Source organism: Giraffa tippelskirchi, chromosome 13 (genome assembly GCF_054371585.1).
Source record: "Giraffa tippelskirchi isolate mGirTip1 chromosome 13, T2T-mGirTip1v1.2.pri, whole genome shotgun sequence".
NCBI lineage: Eukaryota > Metazoa > Chordata > Mammalia > Artiodactyla > Giraffidae > Giraffa > Giraffa tippelskirchi.
The window spans coordinates 123,347,501-123,367,483 of NC_137287.1; the positions used below are offsets into that span (position 1 = coordinate 123,347,501).

Here is a 19,983-nt window from a genome sequence, read left to right on the forward strand (position 1 = left end):
GCTTCCCGTGACATTGGTGCACAAGTCTGGGTTCAGTGCCACTCCATGTGGGCGCTGAGTCTGCTTTCTCTTCCATCAAAGCACTTATCAGACTATATTGTATTTCATGTTGATTGATTGGTATCCCTCACTTGACTAAGAGCTATAGAATCTTCATTACTGTATCCTATGTCCAGAACTACTGGAAAGTATTGAGTGCTCCACAAATATTTATAGAGTAATTTGCTCCAAAATCACTGCAGATGGTGGCTGCAGCCATGAAATTAAAAGATGCTTGCTCTTTGGAAGAAAAGCTATGACCAATCTAGACAGCATATTGAAAAGCAGAGAGATTACTTTCCTGACAAAGGTCCATCTAGTCAAAGCTATGGTTTTTCCAGTAGTCATGTATGGATATGAGAGTTGGACTATGAAGAAAGCTGAGCGCCGAAGAATTGATGCTTTTGAACTGAGGTGTTGGAGAAGACTCTTGAGAGTCCCTTGGACTGCAAGGAGATCCAACCAGTCCATCCTAAAGGAGATCAGTCCTGAATATTCATTGGAAGGACAGATGTTGAAGCTGAAGCTCCAATTTTGGCCACCTGATATGAAGAAATGATTCATTGGAAAAGACCCTGATGCTGGGAAAGATTGAAGGCAGGAAGAGAAGGGGACGACAGAGGATGACATGGTTGGATGGCATCACCGACTGGATGGACTTGCGTTTGAGCAAACTCCGGTAGTTGGTGATGGACAGGGAGGCCTGGCGTGCTGCCGTCCATGGGGCCACAAAGAGTCAGACACGACTGAGCAACTGAACTGAACTGAACTTGTTTTACTTTGCTCTTTTATATCCTACAAATCATAGGTGATCTCTGAAGTGAGTAAATAGACTTTCAAACATCAACTAGGCTAACTGGAAGGCAAAATAATAGATCATAAACATTAGTATTTGTTTTCCTATATATTTATAAATATTTTTTCTCCACTGTAATATGAGTACTTAAGTTTTTGCAGAGGTGGGGGATCTCTGTGACAGCGCCATTGTGTCTTAGTATAACCTGTGTGCCCTACCGGCTGCACAAAGATCCTATTCCTGTGTCTTATACATGGAAGACACTCTAAATGCTACTTTAATTATATTGGATTTGTTTGAAGTTTATATCTACACAGTTACATGCTTTGATATGCCCTTTGCAAATTGAGCCTGAATCCGTGACAATAAAGGTGACTGTAGCCACTAGGCTCAGACAGAGTGTGTTTCAGGTCAGAACAGGGTAAATGGCACTAGACTCTTCAGTTGCTGCGAGAGACTGTGTCCTGTGAGAACAGAGAGCCGAACTGAGGGCCTTGGATGGGCTGGGATTAGGGGCAGGCAGGTGCGTTGCTCACTCTGGAGCACAAAATTTAAGGGGTAATTTTGGTGTCCCAGAATGGGCGAATTTAACTCAGATGACCATTGTATCTACTATTGTGGGCAAGAATCCCTTAGAAGAAATGGAGTAGCCCTCATGGACAACAAAAGAATGTGAAATGCAGTACTTGGGTGCAGTATTGTGGGCAAGAATCCCTTAGAAGAAATGGAGTAGCCCTCATGGACAACAAAAGAATGTGAAATGCAGTACTTGGGTGCAGTCTCAAGAGTGACAGAACGATCTCTGTTTGTTTCCAAGGCAAACCATTCAATATCACAGTCATCCAAGTCTATGGCATTGTGAAGAAGCTAAGTTGAACGTTTCTATGAAGAGCTATAAGACCTAGAACTAACACCAAAAAAGATGTCCTTTTCATCACAGGGCACTGGAATGCAAAAGCAGGAAGTCAAGAGATACCTGGAGTAACAGGCAAGTTTGGCCTTGGAGTACAAAATGAAGCAGGGCAAAGGCTAACAGAGTTTTGCCAAGAGAAGGGACTGGGTCATAGTAAGCACTCTCTCTCAACAACATGAGAGATGACTCTACACATCGACATCACCAGATGGTCAATACTGAAATCAGATTCATTATATTTTTTCCAGCTGAAGATAGAGAAGCTCTATACAGTCAGCAAAAACAAGACCATGAGCTGACTGTAGCTCAGATCATGAACTTATTGACAAATTCAGACTTAAATTGAAAACAGTAGGGAAAACCACTAATACCATTCAGGTATGGCCTAAATCAAATCCCTTATGATTATACAGTGGAAGTGACAAATAGATTCAAGGGATTAGATCTGATAGACAGAGTGTCTGAAGAACTGCGGACAGAGGTTTGTAGCATTGTACAGGAGGCTGTGATCAAAACCATCCCCAGGAAAAAGAAATGCAAAAAGGCAAAATGGTTATCTGAGGAGGCCTTCCAAATATCTGAGAAAAGAGAAGCAAAAGGCAAAGGGTAAAAGGAAAGATATATCCATCTGAATGCAGAGTTCCAAAGAATAGCAAGGATATATAAGAAAGCCTTCCTCAGCGATCAATGCAAAGAAATAGAGGAAAACAACAGATTGGGAAAGACTAGAGATCTCTTCAAGAAAATTAGAGATACCAAGGGAACATTTCATGCAAAGATGGGCTTGATAAAGGACAGAAATGGTATGGACCTAACAGAAGCAGAAGATATTAAGAAGAGGTGGCAAGAATACACTGAAGAACTGTACAAGAAAGATCTTCACGACCCAGATAATCACAATGGTGTGATCACTCACCTAGAGCCAGACATCCTGGAGTGGATGTGGGCCTTAGGAGGCATCATTACGAACATAGCTAGTGGAGGTGATGGAATTCCAGTCGAGCTATTTCAAATCCTGAAAGATGATGCTGTGAAAGTGCTGTACTCAATATGGCAGCAAATTTGGAAAACTCAGCAGTGACTACAGGACTGGAAAAAGTCAGTTTTCATTCCAATCCCAAAGAAAAGCAATGCCAAAGAATGTTCAGATGGCTGCACAATTACACTCATCTCACACTCTAGCAAAGTAATGCTCAAAATCCTTCAAGCTAGGCTTTAGCAGTACATGAACAGAGAACTTCCAGATATTCAAGCTGGATTTAGAAAAAGCAGAGGAACCAGAGATCAAATTGCCAACATCCGTTAGATCATAGAAAAAGCAAGGGAATTCCAGAAAAACATCTACTTCTGCTTCATTGACTATGTTAAAGCCTTTGACTGTGTGGATCACAACAAACTGTGGAAAATTCTTCTAGAGATGGGAATACCAGACCACTTTACGTGCCTCCTGAGAAACGTGTATGCAGTTCAAGAAGCAACAATAGAACCAGACATGGAACAACGGACTGGTTCCAAATTGGAAAAGACATACGTCAAGGCTGTATATTGTCGCCCTGCCTATTTAACCTTTATACAGAGTACATCATACAAAATGATGGTCTGGATGAAGCACAAGCTGGAATCAAGATTCCCAGGAATCTTGACTCATTGGAACTGACTCATTGGAAAAGACCCTGATACTGGGAAAGATTGAGGGCAGGAGGAGAAGGGAACGACAGAGGATGAGATGGTTGGATGGCATCACTCACCGATTGACATGAGTTTGAGGATTCTCTGGGCATTGTTGATGGACAGGGAAACCTGATGTGCTGCAGTCCATGGGGTTGCAAAGAGTCGGACATGACTGAGTGACTGAAATGACTGACTGAAACACTCAGTAATCAACCTAAATAGCAGGCAATGCAATTATTTTTAGATATCAAAACTAATGAAAAATTCCTAATGAACAAACTATTAAAATTTTGAACAAAGACAAGTTGCTATTGTTTTGCAGTCCTTCACTGTTGTGAAATGGGAACGATCATTTCACATCAGCCTTCAGTTGGCTCCTGGGCCATGTGGCCATCATTTCTGCCACTGTTGACAGTGATACCCAGACAGATTAGACCATGCAGTGCTTTGCCGGAAATCATGATTTTTAATTTAAAGCCTTTGTTTAGTTATTTTCATTCATTTTGAATTATGAGAAAATATTTTGTTAGTATGTATAGAGGTCCAATAGGTTTTGGCAGGACATGGTCCTTGGAAATATACTAGATGTTATGGTGTAAGAAGCACAGGACGGCTGGTGTGCTTGAATCTCACATCCCAGGGTTTGATCCAAGGACAAGATCCAAGATAGGAGTGAGAGGGCACAAGGGGTCCACCTGCTAAGCCAGCTTCATCCACCGAAGGTTCTGTGAAGTCAAGGAACGTCTACTGAAGCGGCCAGTTTTCCTAAAAGCAAAGGGAATTGAATTCGGAGTTTTCTTCTGGATGCAATTCTCTTTCCAGTAACACCACACAACCCACATTGATGACCCTACATGCTCAGTGATTCACTGGACAAGGGGAAGGGGTGGTTGTTTACACTTTAAAAGTTGTGATTGTTCATATTTTAAATGCTTTATTAAGATGTAAATAATAATCCCTACACCTCTACTTGACTTAAAAAGTAACTTATTACCCATCATTTGAAGCCTCTCTCTTCACTGTTTACTTGTCTCTCTCTCCCACCACATCAAGATTTAACCACTGTCTTGGATTTTTATTTGCTATTTCACTTCTGCTTCTGATGAGTAGACTTCCTCAGTAATAAATAATATTGGTCTGCATTTTTTAAAGCATTTTATCTGTGTATTTGGCTGAGTTGGGTCTTAGCTGCGGTGTGAAGGAATTTCATTGTGGCATACAGATTGTTTGTTGCGGCATAGGGGATCTAGTTCTCTGACCAGGGATCGAACCTGGGCGCCCTCGCTGGACCACCAGGAAAGTCCCAGGTTTGCATATTTTAAAATATATCTGTGGCATAATTTGTACATATTCTTAGGCAACTTGTTTTTATTTTCCTTTGACATGAGGAAAGATAAACTGTTGACATATGTAGCTCTGGCACATTTATTTTTAACGTCTATGTAATATTTCATTGTATCACTACTCCTAACTTCTCTATTCTCCTATTGATAAGATTTTCATTTCTCCTGATCTTTTCTATTATGCAAACATTGCTGCAAATGTCTTTGAACGTGTCTCTTTATGCAAGGCTAAAACTCCAAGGACAAATGCTGAGTTGTGGCTACTCACCTCCCTGGCTTTAGTAGCTATTGCTAAACTGGTCTCTAAGGCAGTCGTGGACATTTGCATTCCCACCAGCAGTGTATAATGATTCCTCTTGAGCCACATCCTTCCCTAAAGACTGCATCCAGATATTTTGAGCTTTTGTTCGAGTGTTGGATGTAAAATAGTGTCTCATTTCAGTTTCACTTTGTGTTTCTCTGATTGTGCGTGTGTGTGTGCTCAGTCACGCTCAGCTCTCTGTGACCCCATGGACTGCGCCCGCCAGGCCCCTCTGTCCCTGGGATTTTCCAGGCAAGAGGAGTGGAGCGGTTGCCATTTCCTTCTCCAGGGGATCTGCCCAGCCCAGATCAAACTGGCGTCTCCAGCATTGGCAGGCAGATCTTTACCGCTGAGCCACCTGGGAGTCCCCTTAAAATAGTGTCTTACTTCAATTTTACTTTGTGTTTCTCTGACTGCACTGTTCAAACCATCTTTTACATGTTTATTATTCATTAATATTGCCTTCTTTTTGAATTTCTTATGTATATCCTTTATCCATTTTTGGATTGTGCTTGTTTTTCTTATTGAGGTTTAGAAGGATTTTAAATTTTGCTTGCTAATTCTCTAATGCTTTGTTACTGCGTTCAAATATATTCCTCCAACTGACAGTCTGTTTCAGACTTTAAATGTCTTTTGATGACAATTATATTATAGCATAGTCTAATAATTATAATTTATGTTTTATTAGATTTTATTTTAAAAACTCTCTGAGCCCAAATCATAAACATACATATTTTAATATTTCTTGCTGAGGTATTTAAAATTTTTTTTTTACACCTTGGTCTTCACCTTCCCTATATGTATGTTCCGTTCTATTTTTAAAAACTTTTTTGAATGATAACTGATTGTCTAAGTACTATTTGTTGCAATTACAATTCAGTCTCAGATGTGTGTGTGTGTGCGTGCGCCCTCAGTCACACAGTCATGTCCAGCTCTTCACGATCCAGGGACTATAGCCCTCCAGGCACCTCTGTCCATGCAGTTCTCCAGGCAGGAACACTAGAGTGGGTTGCCATTTCCTTCCCCAGGGAATCTTCCCAACCCAGGGATTGAACTCACTTCTCTGGTGTTCTCCTGCATTGCAGGTGGATGCTTTAGCATTGTGCCACCTGGGAATATGTTGTTGGGCTTCCTTTTCTATTCTACTGATCTCTCCCCAGGCCACTACTGTACACTCTTAATTCCCATAGCTGGATACATGCTCAGGAAAAAAAATTGCTTCACTTTCTTGGTCTTCTTCTGCACTGTCTTGTCTACTTTGGTAATTTATCATATGTAAATCCTATAAGTAGTTTACCAAATTGCAACAAAAATGCTTTTAGAACTTGTCATGAAATTGCATTCCATTTTGATTAATTTGGAGACATCTAACATTTTATGCTAATGAGTCTTCCTATCCAGTGGAGAAGGTCTTTCTCTCTCCATTTATTTAGGCTTTCTACCAAGTTTGTCAATAACAATTTATAATTTTACCTAAAAGTCATAGACTCATTAGAATTTTTCTTGGATGCTCATAATTTTGTTTGCTGTTTTTAAATGTTATTTTTGGTTGTTGCTGGCATATAAGATTTCTTACTGAGATTGCACATGCAGCGGCCTTGCCAAGCTCATATGTCTGTATATTAAAAAGTACATCTATGCTCCCTGCTTCCCCTGCTTTCCCCTCAGAGCAGAATGATGACAAGCACTAGCTTTGGACAAACACGTGGATTGTGGAGGAGGGGGCAGGATTCCTCACTCTGAGAAATATTTGTGCAACTTCTTCAATTTTGGGGAAATTAAGTGCCAGCTTAAACTATATTGCTATCTGACACCTGGAAGAAATTACATAATAATCTCTCAGAACTTCAGTTTTTTTAGTTATCTTTCTGCATCTCAAAGATATTAAATAGTACCGACCACTTATTGCATGAGCAAGCAATAAACCATTGAACATAAAATGCGTGGCATGCAGTAAGTTCTTCATAACTGTTGACTACAATGATAAGAATGCCAAGGATGATGATGATGATGATGATGTTATTGATTCTTGTCTCCACGACATGTTCCCGTCAATATAGGAGTGAAAATATTTGTGCAACTTCTTCAATTTGAGGAAAATAAAGTGCCAGCTTAATCTATATCAAAGTTTAGAAACCTCAGTAATATTGACATTTTAGGTTGGATGCTTTTAGAGGGGAGGGTAATGTCCTGTATATTGTGGAATAATTAGCAGTGTCCCTGGCCTTCTATACTTCAGTTCAGATCAGTCACTCAGTCGTGTCTGACTCTGCGACCTCATGGACTGCAGCAGGCCAGACTTCCCTGTCCATCACCAACTCCCAGAGCTTTCTCAGACTCATGTCCATAGAGTCAGTGAAGCCATCGAACCATCTCATCTTCTGTCATCCACTTCTCCTCCCGCCTTCAATCTTTCCCAGCATCAGGGACTTTTCCAGTGAGTCAGTTCTTCGCATCAGGTGGTCCAAGTATTGGAGTTTCAGCTTCATGCCTCAGTCCTTCCAATGAATATTCAGGACTGATCTCCTTTAGGATGGACTGGTTTGATCTCCTCACAGTCCAAGGGACTCTTAAGAGTCTTCTCCAAAATCACAGTTCAAAAGCAACAATTCTTTGGCGCTCAGCTTTCTTTATGGTCCAACTCTCACATCCATACATGACTACTGGCAAAACCATAGCTTTGACTAGATGGACCTTTTTCGGCAAAGTATTGTCTCTGCTTTTTAATATGTTGTCTAGGTTGGTCATAGCTTTTCTTCCAAGGAGCAAGCATATTTTAATTTCTTGGCTGCAGTCACCATCTGCATTGATTTGGAGCCCAAGAAAATAAAGTCTGTCCCTGTTTCCACTGTTTCCCCATCTATTTGCCATGAAGTGATGAGACCAGATGCCATGATCTTAGTTTTCTGAATGTTGAGTTTTAAGCCAGCTTTTTCATTCTCCTCTTTCACTTTCATTAAGATGCTCTTTAGTTCCTGTTGGTTTTCTGCCATCAGGGTGGTATCATCTGTATATCTGAGGTTGTTGATATTTTTCTCGGCAATTTTGATTCCAGTTTGTGTTTCATCCAGCCTGGCATTTCCCATGATGTACTCTGCATATAAGTTAAATAAGCGGGGTGATGATACACAGCTTTATTGTACTCCTTTCCCAATTTGGAACCAGTCCATTGTTCCATGCCTCTACAGTATGAAAAGGCAAAAAGATATGACACTGAAAGATGAACTCCCCGGGTCGGTAGGTGCCCGATATGCTGCTGGAGATCAGTGGAGAAATAGCTCCAGAGAGAATGAAGAGATGAAGCCAAAGTGAAAACAGTGCCCATCTGTGGATATGACTGGTGATGAAAGTAAAGTCTGATGCTGTAAAGAATAGTATTATATAGGAATCTGGAATGTTAGATCCATGGATCAAGGTAAATTGGAAGTGGTCAAACAGGAGATGGCAAGAGTGAACAATGACATTTTAGGAATCAGGAAACTAAAATGGACTGGGATGGATGAATTTTATTCAGATAACCATAATTCATTCAAAAGGACTTATGCCAGCGTGCCTGAGGCTCCCAGGACTGTTGTATTCATTGCCCCTGATCTGTGCAGGCCACTGTTGACCCACATGTCTGTCCAAGACTTCTGGACACTCACAGACAGATCTGGCTCAGTCTCTTGCGGGGTCACTGCTCCGTCCTCCTGGGTCCTGGTGCGCACAAGGCTTTGTTTCCTCCCAGAGTCTGATGGAAACAGTGGCTGACTTTATTTTCTTGGGCTCCAAATCAATGCAGATGGTGACTGCAGCCATGAAATTAAAAGATGATTTCTCCTTGGAAGAAAAGCTATAACAAACCTAGACAGCATATTAAAAAGCAGAGACATCACTTTGACAACAAAGGTCTATCTAGTCAAAGCTATGGTTTTTCCAGTAGTCATGTATGGATGTGAAGCTGGACTATAAAGAAAGCTGAGCCCCGAAGAATTGAAAGCTGATACTTTTGAACTGTGGTGTTGGAGAAGACTCTTGAGAGTTCCTTGGACTGTGAGGAGAACAAACCAGTCCATCCTAAAGGAGATCAGTCCTGAAAATTCATTGGAAGGACTGAAGCTGAAGCTGAAACTCCGATACTTTTGCCACCTGATGTGAAGAACTGACTCATTGGTAAAGACTCTGATGCTGGGAGAGATTGAAGGCAGGAGGAGAAGGGAGTGACAGAGGATGAGATGGTTGGATGGCATCACTGACTTGATGGGCATGAGTTTGAGCAGGCTCCAGGTGTTGGTAATGGACAGGGAGGCCTGACGTGCTGCAGCCCATGGAGTCGCAAAGAGTTGGACACGACTGAGTGACTGAACTGGCCTCTACTGCTTAGATGCCACCCTTCCTCAAGTGCAGTTGCTGCTGCTGCTGCTAAGTCACTTCAGTTGTGTCCAACTCTGTGAGACCCCATAGACGGCAGCCCACCAGGCTCCGCCATCCCCGGGATTCTCCAGGCAAGAACACTGGAGTGGGTTGCCATTTCCTTCTCCAATGCACAAAAGTGAAAAGTGAAAGTGAAGTCGCTCAGCTGTGTCCGACTCTTAGCGACCCCATAGACTGCAGCCTACCAGGCTCCTCTCTCCATGGGATTTTCCAGACAAGAGTACTGGAGTGGGGTGCCATTGCCTTCTCTGCAAGTGCAGTAGTGACAACCAAAATATCTCCAAGCATTGCCAAAAATCCCTTGTGCAGAGGGGAGCATATGCCCCTTAGTTGATGGTGACTGGTCTGTGTAAACCTCCAGTCTCTCTGTGATGGTGTCTCTCTCACTCCCATAGACTCCTCAGGCTACAAAAAATGGTTTTCCTCATCACCCTCTCTGTCTCCATCCTGTCTTGTCTCCGCATGCCCTTCCCTTGTTGAAGGTTACGAGGCCAGGAGTGCCTATGGGCAGGAAGCCAGAAACTGCACAGATCTGGCCCTGCGGGAACGTTTGACTCTGGTGTTGAAATCCGCATAGCTCTGCGGTCCCTGTCACTGGGAGCACCTGCCTCCTCCCCAGAGCTGGCGGGTACGCGGTCTGCTTGCCTCCTACCCCTGCAACCTGCTCTGTGCTCCAGTCTGCTGGGCTTCGTAAGCATAGCAGTGTTTCGGCAGAGAACCTGATCTTTCAAATTATGGAGTCAAGGCTCTTAAAAAAATAAAGAAATAAACTTGAACATAGCAAATCAGATTTTACTTTGAGATGAATAGCGAGGAATCCATGGGAAGAATTTCAGAATCCTGAAAGAAACAATTAAAAATAAAAGAGTATTGCGAAAAGAGCGTTATCCTCAAGAAGGAAACGTAAGGGCCAGTCAGAAGTTTAGCGTGTGCTTGGGGTGTGCCTGGCCGCTGAGACGGCACGGGACACTGAGGGCTTACCTTGCAGAGGCGTGTGTGCAGAGAAGGAGAACAGAGCAACAGGGCTCTTCTCTGAGTCGGGTCGATACTGTTTGTTAGTCACTCCGTCGTGTCCGACTCTGTGATCCCATGGACTGCAGCCCCCCAGGCTCCTCGGTCCCTAGAATTCTCCAGGCAGGAACACTGGGGTGGGGTGCCATTTCCCTCTCCAGGGGACCTTCCCCACCCAGGATGGAGCCTGGGTCTTCTCATTGCAGATGGACTCTTTACCAGCTGAGCCGCCAGGGAAGCTACGACTGCTTCCTTAGTGGCAAACGCTGGCGGCGGCGGTGTCCTCGCGGACGAGCGCTCACCTCTCAAACAGGCTGGCTCGCCCCACCTCCCCTTCTCCTCCTGTGCTGGTGTCACAGTGGGTGAGGCCCTCACCTGCCCCGCGGTGGGGTCAGCTGCCCAAGCTTCTTGTCAACACTCCAGTCACCAGAGGGGGTTAGCAGTGAGGAGCAAGGCTCAGATGAGAGAGACACGCTGCCTCTTCCCAGCGCCTGTTAGCTCTTTGCCCTACATTGTCTAGTTTTTCAGTCTTTGTCTCTTATGCTCACCTCCGTGTATCTCTTACCTCTGTCCTGACATCCTCCTTAAAAGAGTCTGAGACAATGAGAACCTCTTCTTACTTTGTAATCCTTGGAGGTCAGCACTCCCTCCAGTCTAAATAAATCATCTGCATTTCTTTGTTGGTCTTCCCGCCCCTACCCTTCCCTGACACAGGCTCCAACTTGACTTTCTTTCCCACGTAATCTGAGTATTGAAACACCAGCTTCCATTGAGAGAACTGTCAAAGAAAAACCGCACTGAAGAGGTTAAACTAGACAAAAGAGGCTATTCAAGATATTTGCCTGGTTTCAAAAATCTTTGCTTATCTCAAGGTTATGAAATGTACTCCTCCTACATTTTATCTGCAGAATTATGTATAACAGAAAATTATGAAAACATGTAAAATATCTAGTTATAAAAATTGACTTAAAAGCAATGCATATCTGTTGCATGTAACACTAGGTGGCCATTAAAAAACCTATTAAAATAATATGTGATGAAATGTGTTTATACTATACTAGTTGGTTGAGCAAAACAGGTTATAAAACAAGTTGGGAAATATGCTTTTTAAAAATACATGCAACATGAAAGCTGAAAGAATACACACTATTTCTGAAGTAAGTATCTTTGTATATTAATATTATTATCTATTATTGGTAGATTATTATTTTCTTTTTGCCGGTATCTATTTTGCAGTATTTGTGCAAGCATATGTTATTGTAATAAAAAGAAAAAATCTGTTAAAACTAGGAGAAAGTAACACTAAATTTGAAAATAAATATTTTATCTCATTTCTTAGACATTTGATGATAAAACATGATGTAAGTACTAGTTATGATTTAACCAGTACACCTGGTGTCCTTTCTGTAGGTGTTTATAGACACACGAGGAGAGTGCAAGACAGGGGCAGTGATTTGTTATTTTATCTATCAAAGCCAAAGTTTAAAAATGTTTATGGGTTTTAATCATCTGTAATTATCTGCTGCTTGCTGATGCCTGAGTTTTTACCAACTGACTATCGTCCAGTTTGCAATTGCATATTTAATTAGCATATCAATTTATTCCCATTAGCAAGCCTGTGCTATAGTAAATAATTAAGAAGTTTTTTCAACCAACAAACACAGCCACACTAACTCTACAGCTTCTAAGTTGGAAAAGGAGATCCAATGGCTGTATGGCTTTCTTGAGTATTTCTTTCCTTTGGAAAACCATAGGGAATAATGTAATTGACTAGATCATCTCACTCTGGTGACATGTGGGTTATTCTTCAGGCCATTCACAAATAACAGAAAGGCAAAAAGATCTTTGTAAATCTGTTGACTGGAATCATATTACTTCCAAAATATCACCCTCAGTTTTAACTTTATTTGAATCTCTCAAGAGGTGACTCATTGGAAAAGATCCCAATGCTGGGAAAGATTGAAGGCAAAAGGAGAAGGGAATGGCAGAGGATAAGATTTTTGGATGGCATCACCAACTCAGTGGACATGAATTTGAGCAAATTCTGAGAGATGGTGGAAGACACACCAGCATGGTGTGCTGCAGTCCGTGGGGTCACAAAGAGCTGGACACGACTGCGCGACTGAACAACAGCAGAGACCATTTTACTTGCTTTAGGTTCGACTTTGGGGTTTTTATTCCCCGAGTCTTTAATTTCTTTTAGAAATCAAATAAAAAGTAATGAAAACTATCAATCCTGGGTCTTCCCAAAACAGGGTGATGCAGAGAATGCTTATAGCAGTTAGCAGTGCCAACTTCATAAAATGCATATATTCAATCAACAAATATTGTCCAGGCCAGATGATTTGCTCTTTGTGGGAATGTGATGGTTAATTTTACGTGGCAAATCAGTTGACCTAAGGGATGAGCTTAGGTCATAGCTGGCAAAATGTTATTTCTGAGTGTTTCTGTGATCTGTGAGGGTGTTTCTGGGAGAGATTAGCATGTAATTTGGTAAACTGAATAAATGAGATCCATGCTCACTTCTTACTCATCAGAGAGCTGAAGATACAGGGTGTTGGTAGAGTATGTGTGAAACAAAGAGAAAAGATTTAGTTTTATGCAGTGTCTTCACTGTCCTGATAAGAATAAAACACATACACATGTATAAACTACAAAATATCAGGTGTGTAATTTTGGTATTTCTGTACATGAGCTAAATGCTTCTTTATTTGCATCTAAAACTGGCATTGTATAATATGAGAAGGAATGCTAAAATGCTAATAATTTTAAAGTTTAATACTTTATTTTTACTTACAATGACATTAAGTAGTAATACAAGCAAAAAATGCTATGATAGGTCAAGAAAGAGATCATTAAAGACAGGAAAATCTTTATATTTTAGTACTTTAGCAGCACATGTTTTCTGGCTTTAGGGATCAAAGACCCTATATTTTTATTCTGTACAGGGATCTGCAAATTATGGAGCTCATCCTACCAGTTAGAAACTCAAAGTTAGAGACTTTAGTAAATAAACTATTGGGGCTTCCCTGGTGGCTCAGATGGTAAAGAATCTGCCTGGAATGTGGGAGACCTGGATTCGATTCCTGGGTCAGGAAGATCCCCTGGAGGAGGGCATGGCAACCCACTGGCGGGCTACACATCCTAACCTCTTTCCCTTCCCACCCTCTGATCTCCTTCCAGGACCTTCCTTGGCAAACCCAACAGGAAAGCAGTCAGCGGGAAATCCTGGGGGTTGCAGCCCGTGGAATCATGTCTTCAGGGCGATAAGACAGGCCAGGGAAGAGCATAAGAAGGATCTGGGGCAAGTTGGGAATAACAGTGGTGTAATCAGAAAAATAAGCTGTTGATCTTTTCCACCAGTTCTTGGCACAGAGCTCCTAAAATGCTTCAGTTCAGTTCAGTTGCTTAGTCCTGTCCAACTCTTTGCGACCCCATGAACCCCAGCCAGGCCTCCCTGTCCATCACCAACTCCCGGAGTCCACCCAAACCCATGTCCATCGAGTCGATGATGCCATCCAGCCATCTCATCCTCTGTCATCCCCTTCTCCTCCTGCCCCCAATCCTTCTCAGCATCAGGGTCTTTTCAAAAGAGTCAGCTCTTCGCATCAGGTGGCCAAAGTATTGGAGTTTCAGCTTCAACATCAGTCCTTACAATGAACACCCAGGACTGATGTCCTTTAGGATGGACTGGTTGGATCTTCTTGCAGTCCAAGGGACTCTCGAGAGTCTTCTCCAACGCCACAGTTCAAAAGCATTAATTTTGCAGCGCTAAGCTTTCTTCACCATCCAACTCTCACATACATGACCACTGGAAAAACCATAGCCTTGACTAGATGAACCTTTGTTGACAAAGTAATGTCTCTGCTTTTTAATAGGCTGTCTAGGTTGGTCATAACTTTCCTTCCAAGGAGTAAGCGTCTTTTAATTTCATGGCTGCAATCACCATCTGCAGTGATTCTGGAGCCCAGAAAAATAAAGTCAGCCACTGTTTCCACTGTATCCCCATCTATCTGCCATGAAGTGATAGGGCCGGATGCCATGATCTTAGTTTTCTGAATGTTGAGCTTTAAGCCAGCTTTTTCACTCTCCTCTTTCACTTTCATCAAGAGGCTCTTTAGTTCTTCTTCACTTTCTGCCATACGGGTGGTGTTATCTGCGTATCTGAGTTTATCGATATTTCTCCTGGCAATCTTGATTCCAGCTTGTGCTTCCTCCAGCCCAGCGTGTCTCATGATGTACTCTGCATATAAGTTAAATAAGCAGGGAGACAATATACAGCCTTGACGTACTCCTTTTCCTATTTGGAACCAGTGTGTTGTTCCATGTCCAGTTCTAACTGTTGCTTCCTGACCTGCATACAGGGTTCTCAAGAGGCAGGTCAGGTGGTCTGGTATGCCCATCTCTTTCAGAATTTTCCACAGTTTATTGTGATCCACACGGTCAAAGGCTTTGGCATAGTCAATAAAACAGAAGTAGATGTTTTTCTGGAACTCTCTTGCTTTTTCGATGATCCAGCAGATGTTGACAATTTGATCTCTGGTTCCTCTACCTTTTCTAAAACCAGCTTGAACATCTGGAAGTTCATGGCTCACGTATTGCTGAAGCCTGGCTTGGAGAATTTTGAGCATTACTTTACTAGCATGTGAGATGAGTGCAATTGTGTGGTAGTTTGAGCATTTTTTGGCATTGCCTTTCTTTGCGATTGGAATGAAAGCTGACCTTTTCCAGTCCTGTGGCCATTGCTGAGTTTTCAAAATGTGCTGACATATTGAGTGCAGCACTTTCAAAGCATCATCTTTCAGGATTTGAAATAGCTCAACTGGAATTCCATCACCTCCACTAGCTTTGCTCGTAGTGATGCTTCCAATGGCCCACTTGACTTCACATTCCAGGATGTCTGGTTCTAGGTGAGTGATCACTCCATCGTGATTATCTGGGTCGTGAACATGTTTTTTGTACAGTTCTTCAGTGTATTCTTGCCACCTCTTCTTAATATCTTCTGCTTCTGTTAGGTCCATACCATTTCTGTCCTTTATCGAGCCTATCTTTGTATGAAATATTCCCTTGGTATCTGTAATTTTTTTGAAGAGATCTCTAGTCTTTCCCTTTGTATTGCAGTTACTGTTAGGTAATTGATTGTTGTTGGGAAAAAAAAAACAACACACTTTTGTTGTTAGAAGTTGTGTCAGAAAATTGCCCTTACTAGTACTGAGCTCTCCACTAAGCATTTTATTCATTTCCTGTGTAATCCTCATGGTAGGATTAAATGGACCAGCTATTAGTAAGCCCATCAGAAAATTACAGTTGGAGAGGTTGAAGTCATATTTTGTCTAAGGAACAGCCATTATGTGTCTGGTCAGAGTTCACACCTGCATTAGTTTCCCACTGCTGCTGAAGCAAATTACTACAAACTTAGTATCTTGAGGCAATGCAAATTTATTATCTCCCTGGGCTAAAAGCAAGATGTTGGCGGAGCTGCGTTTCTTGAGGAGTCGAGGGGAGAGCCTGTTTCCGTGCCTTTTCCAGCTCACGGTCTCCTCCTCCAGCTTTAAACTCAGCAGAATTGCAGCTTCCACATCTCTGTCTCTGTCTCTGTGTGTGTCTCTGTGTCTCTCTCTGACTTTGTTTCCTTCTTATAAGAACTCTTGTGATTACATTGGACCCCCTTAGATAATAAATGTTAATCTTCTCATCTTAAGAGCCTTAACAAAGTCATGCATGCAGAGTCCCTTTGGTCATACTCATAGGTTTCAGGGATGAGAATGTGGACATTTTGGGGGAGCCTCAATTATGCCTATCACAACACCCAACTCTCCCAACATCTTCCAATGCTAGATGCCAGACACTGAAAATTATTGCCATCTTGAATTTTAGAGCTCAGACACTTTTTTTAAGCCCACACACTTTGAAAGCTTTAGTTGCCAAAAGTTGACTCAGTAGTTTTCAGTGAAAATCGACATTTCTAACTTCTCTTCAAAAAGCTGCAGCAGTGATTTCTGCAGAGTGAGGACAGATCCTGGTGGCTGCTCTTTAGCACAGGTTGTGGACGGTTCAGTCACTATAGTCTTCGCAGTTTTCTGTTATGGTCTCAACATGGAGGCCACACGTAGGTCATTGGTCACCTCACCCCTGGTCCCTGGTGCGTCTGACTTTCCATCTCAGTCTTCTGTCCTCTTCACTCTCTTGTTTCTTATTTGTACCCATAAGGTGGAGTTTGAAAGAATAAGCAAATTTAGCACCCATGCCCGAAGATGCATTTTCAGCTTTAAAAATCCAGATATTGCCAAAATATTTAAGCCCTATTCTGTCTAATTTGGGCATAGGTAGGCAAATAAGAAAGAAGGCAAAAACGACATGTAGTGATGGCCAGGGCATGACTATAATTTAGTTTGAAAGGCTTTTGAAAATCAACCTGCTCTGTGTCCAGTGGAATGAAATGGAGCTTGTTAAAATAAGCCTTTTTCAAGTTATTGAATGTCTGCCAGGAAGACACCCTGTTCTGAAAACTCAAAGAAGCCTCCTTATGGTTTTAGAAGAGGAATCCTGCAGGATTTTGGTAAAGTAACAGATACCGTGTTTACATTAAGAATATAGGGAAGGAAGTGTGTTTGTTCTTTGATGTTGCTACACAACAGTGTGTTTGCCATTGCCATTCGAGATTCAGTAACCTTTAACTCACGCTGTTTTGGACATGCAGCTAATTTACAAGCAAGTAGCCGTCACGTCGATCCCACCTCTTCATCAGAAATGCTGGTGCCATGCTTAGTTATGTGTGTGGCCCATGGCACACCAGAGGCTGGCAATTCAGGTTAATATACTGCTGCCGTTCCGCAGTGTGGACCTCACAGTGATTTCTAATGAAAAGCTGTGCTCTGTGTCAGATTAATGTGCCATGGAGTTGCATTTTGGCTCAAAAGCAAAGCCAGATAACGAATCTCTGCCTCCCACTTATTAGCAGAAGGCTGAGCTCGTTATGGCCCTTGTAAACGGGCCGTATGTTCTGCAGTGCTCTGCTGAGCCTTGATCAGGAGTGAGAGGCATCTTCCTGCCCTGGTAGGATTGTTCTTTTCCTTTTTGTCCATCAAGTTCAATCCAGAGGCAAAAAAAAAAATCATATTTTTGACCACCCCAAATTAAGTACCAAAATCAAAATTAGCACTTATGTAACATATGCTTTCTGTCTAGAACCTGTTTAGTCTTTTTTATACTCATCTCTTACATAATAGTTCATGACAGAGGGAGTCTGTGATATATGGCAATGTATGGACCCACAGTAGGCTTCCCTGGTGGCTCAGATAGTAAAGAACATGCCTGCAATGTGGGAGCCAGGGGTTCCATCCCTGGGTCAGAAAAATCCCCTGGAGGAGGGCATGGCAACCCACTCCAGTATTCTGGCCTGGAGAATCCCGTGGAGTCTAGTGGCTACAGGCCATGGGGTTGCAAAGAGTCAGACACGACTAAGTGACGAACACACACACAGCCGCGACAGAAGCTTACGGCGCTCAGTAGGTTTTTTGTTTTTTTCTTTTGTGCTGTGAACCCTCCTTGCTCTTTATTCCGGAAGCTTCACCTGCATTCCTTTCCTTCTCCCTCCAGGCCATGGTGGTGGATGTGTAATACAGATCAGTCCTGCAATAGTACTGCATTCTCACCGTCATAGTGAAGGGACCAGCAGTGGGCACGTGACCCAAGCAGCGTCAACCGAAGCCCTTCTAGGAACAGACGTGTTTAGGATGATTTACAGGGGAGTTCAGGCTCTTTTCCCTTTTCCTTGTGTGCAGTTGATAACGTGTACATCTGGGAACACGGGTGAGACTAGCAAGGTGCTTAGGTCACAGAAGCTAAGAAGGTAGTCATGCCTACAGTCATGCAGGTGGGTGCAGAGTTGGCGCTTAAAAGTAGTGCCTCCTTAGGCGTATGCCCTGAGCACCGGCCTTGGTAGCCTCAGCTGGAGAAGGTGTGAACCTCAAGTACCAGCAGCCATTCCTTCAGCAGTGGAGCTTCAGCTTCAGCATCAGTCCTTTGAATGCATATTCAGGGTTGATTTCCTTTGGGATTGACTGGTTTGATTGGCTTACTGTCCAAGGGACTCGCAAGCGTCTTCTTCAGCACCACAATTCAAAAGCATCAGTTCTTCAGAGCTCAGCGTTCCTTATGGTCCAACTCTAACATCTGTACACGACTACTGGAAAAATCATAGTTTTGACTATATGGACCATTGTCAGTAAAGCGGTATCTCTGCTTTGTAATATGCTGTCCAGGTTTGTCATAGCTTTTCTTCCAAGGAGCAAGTGTCTTTTAATTTCATGGCTGCAGTCACTATCAGCAGTGATTTTGGAGCCCAAGAAAATAAAGTCTGTCCCTGTTGCCGCTTTTGCCCCATCTCCAAGGAGACGCCCATTTCACATGAAGAGACGGGAGTCAGTAAGCCGAGCGGCCCTCCCCTCACACCCGCAGGGCCCAAGACAAGAGAACAGATGCAGGTCACAGGGCGTGTGTCTAAAGGTTAAAACTGCATTTTAAAGTGCTTTTCGTGTGGATCAGTTTTACGGTTTATCTCTGGCTCCGCTGGGTCTCGGCGGCACGCAGGGTCTTCTCTGCATCAGGCTGGATCTCTTTAGTGCAGGCATGGCCTCTGCTTGTGACACACGGGCTTTGAAGCACACGGGTTTGGCCGCTCCGCAGCGTGTGGGGTCGTAGTTCCCCGACCAGGGGTCAAACCCACATCCCCTGCATTGCAAGGTGAGTCTTTATCCCTGGGCCGCTAGAGAAGCCCCCGAAGCTTTATTAATTAAGTATGCCAATAGCCCAGCTGGCATCTGTGCCCAGGAACCACCAGTCACTTCCAGTGTCTCCCCTTCGTGACCTAGAGGTCAAAGGGGCTGAACTCTCTCCTGACCTTCCAGCCTTGCTGCCTGCGAGCCTGCATGGGAGCAGACTGCTGTGAGCTGGTACCCGCGGGTGACTCCCCGGGCTCAGTCACTGAGAGGCCAGGGTGAGGGCCAGCACGGGAGGGCTTCCTCCCTTCTTCCCCACGTTCCTGACTTAGAACTTCCAGACTATTCTAGAATAGCAGCCCTGGGTCACAGACAGGAGAGAAGGGCACAGGTGTCTGCAGATACTGGTCTTCCAAAAAAACCACTTCAGGTTTTAGGATTTACATCAAAGCTTCCCATCTGTCTTGTTGTCCCAAGACAGGAACTCTAATCTTCCTCTCCTGATTTCCTGTTCACAAAACTTGCCAAACTTTAAAAAGTTGCTTTTATAGAGTTGAAAAGAAAAAACAAAAAAACAAAAACAAGACGTGTATTTCACAGGAAGGTCCCTGAAGGTGCTACAGTCTGTGCAGACACGGGGCCTGAGGCTCGGACCCACTAAGGTTGTGGTCTCCAGCACGCAGGGCCTCCCTAGGTAGAGGATCTCTAAGATGCTACTAAAAAGAGGGTCCCCTGATGGGGGAGGTTCTGAGTGTAAAGAGTCATTGTCTGAGAAA

At 43.1% G+C, this 19,983-nt stretch overlaps 2 long non-coding RNA genes across 3 annotated transcripts in view; both read left to right on the plus strand.

Moving 5' to 3' along the window:
* LOC145532423 (uncharacterized) overlaps nt 1-19,983 on the plus strand; it is a 600,217-nt gene that overhangs the window by 264,717 nt on the left and 315,517 nt on the right. Inside the window, exon 5 of one of the 2 annotated variants that reach the window (XR_014073226.1) lies at nt 18,087-18,736. The exons of the other annotated variant lie outside the window; for it this stretch is intronic. This is a non-coding gene — a long non-coding RNA (uncharacterized LOC145532423). Of the gene's footprint in view, nt 1-18,086; nt 18,737-19,983 lie in introns of those variants that run through there. 2 annotated transcript variants of the gene reach the window in all.
* Nucleotides 100-2,446, plus strand: LOC145531000 (uncharacterized). Its single transcript, XR_014072111.1, has 2 exons — nt 100-1,517; nt 1,602-2,446. It is a non-coding gene; the product is annotated as an uncharacterized LOC145531000 (long non-coding RNA).